The sequence below is a fragment of the Dermacentor variabilis genome, chromosome 8 (genome assembly GCF_050947875.1).
Source record: "Dermacentor variabilis isolate Ectoservices chromosome 8, ASM5094787v1, whole genome shotgun sequence".
NCBI classification, from domain to species: Eukaryota; Metazoa; Arthropoda; class Arachnida; order Ixodida; family Ixodidae; genus Dermacentor; species Dermacentor variabilis.
In genome coordinates, this window is record NC_134575.1 from 79,659,775 (window position 1) to 79,662,276 (window position 2,502).

A 2,502-nucleotide genomic window follows, 5' to 3' on the forward strand; every position below is an offset into this window, starting at 1 on the left:
AGCCCTGCAAGCAGAGTAGCTTCAATCAGTGCCTACTTACGGGCTGCTACTATACGAGGCACGAAACTTGTTTGCGAATAAATATGTATTTTGTTAGCTACCATTTATATAGTTATAACTAATACACACACACACACACACACACACACACACACACACACACACACACACACACACACACACACACACACACACACACACACACACACACACACACACACACACACATATATATATATATATATATATATATATATATATATATATATATATATATATATATATGTGTATTAGAAAGAATTTGGTTTAAGGGAGACTGGGGAACCATTCTTAATAAAAAAGCATAATCCATTTTGGAATAAGTCATTGTGGTCTGAGATGGTCATTGCATAAAACCTCGATATATCGATTGTTGCGTGCACTATTTGTTCCCTTCCTTATTCCATTACTCCGTATTCATACGACGATCGATTGTAGAAAAGCCGGGGAAGTAGGTTGTCACTATTATTAATATCACAAAATCAATCATATCAATACAAATGACTGTGAAACTGTGCGAAAACGTTCTTGTGTTTATCAAGTAAATGCTGCATACTAAGGTGCGGTGGTTTGTGATGATATTGAAAATACTTGGTTGCGCAAAACTCTGGTGACCTAAGGCCACTGTTTAGCTCGGGAAATATCTTGTGACAGGCGCGAGGGCGCTGGTACAGTGCTACTGTTGTATGGATTTAGTCGTCGTTCCCATTTTCTGCTTTCGTTGTTCCACTGACAGCGAATGGCAGGATGTTCTTTTCGCGAAAGCACAACTTCCTGATGTTGTTGCAGGAATCAAGTGTAGCAGCTCTTCCCCGCATAGGTATGATGACACGTACCCGACACTCAATTTTGCAAGTTTTTCATGGCAGCAACTACTTTTGTGCAACATAAGCGCGTAGCACACGTGTTGATTCCAATGGCGCGCTACGGATCAATATTATCTATCTCTCGTAGCTGCAAAACGATGTCATGGTTTGTGTGATTTGCGTTCATCAAGTGATCACAGCGACGAGTTCACGTGATGGAAGCACTTATTTTTGTGTGGCTCTGATAGCTAGCAGATTAGGCAGTTTTCCTATGCGTAGATAAATAGCTGAGGATCAATGAAGCCATGCGGCCTTTCCAGAACTATCAAGTGTACAGTATGCAATATAGGTACCTACCTGGATGGCGTCATGGCCAGGAGGAGGTGTATAGAAGGCTAAGGTGATTCAAATTGCCAATGCGTTGCCTAAAAAAGCGTCATTTTCGGGCAATAAAGATTTACTTGGCATATGTGTTTTACCTTTCTCTGGATTTCGAGCATGTTGCCGAAAATAAGGCTAGGCTCCGGTCCAGGTATACCGAGTTCCTTGAACACAGAGAATTTCCTCTTCCTCCATCTGTAGAAACTGAACAATGGGCATAGCTTAGGTCGCCAACTCGGCTGTATATTCATGTTATGCGGTTTCTTGTTTACCCAATGGAAAATTATCAGAATCGTGCAACACAACCTAATTTTCAATCGATGTTTGACTGCCTACTTCAAGTTAGAGGTAAATGCACTCTTTAAGCAAATGTCTAATATGGAAGAACCAAATGATAAACGCCTCGAAATTTAGCGTTACAAACGGATGTGTGTCGCATTTACGTCGATGCCAATGCCGTCGCACATCTTATTCATCCAATGACCGCATCTTTCCACGCCAGCAAGAGCAGATTCTTGGCGTCAGCACTGATCAAGACCTTTGCGACCTAACTGAGAAAGAACCTACCCAGTGCACCCTTTATTTCCCATACATGTCCGTAGAACATCACGTTTTAGACATTCCACACATCCTATTGATAGCTGTATTTCTCCAAACATCAGAAACAGGCGCTATCGATAATCTAAATTCCTTGCAGGTCACGCTGCTGTAACGTTGAAAGGATGTCGCAGCTGGACATAAGTGGCCGCTAAAGATGTTCCTTTTAGGGATGCCGGAGGTACACGGAACAGCTCATGTATTTTTCCTGTTCGCGCTGTATAATGTGCTGCCTACCTGTAAGTGCCACAGCAGATGTACTATCGAATAGAAATGAAATACGAACAGCTGAGCCTGTGGGCGAAGCATAACTGGGGGAAAGCACAGTGTGCGGCGTTGGCAAGCCATCATTGTACAAATGCACACGCATGTGCACAGTGCTGGGCTACTGGTCCTGGTGCGATTACGTCACCTGTATTTCGGTTGAAGCTTGTTTTCTTACCCCGCAATTTAAACGAGATGCCTATCTGCGGTTACTGTTAAGGTGGCTAGCGCTATTGTTGCTCCTTTAGTGCGATACATTTATGGTGCTAATTAAATCACGATTTGACACTGGCAGTTCTGATGGTGCTAGAAAGAGCAAAGCAACGCGCGTAGGAAACTTGATGCGTGCCAGCTATGTGACGCTACAGTTGCGGCAATAGTGCGAGCCACCATAAGAGTATACTGTCAGGTGGGA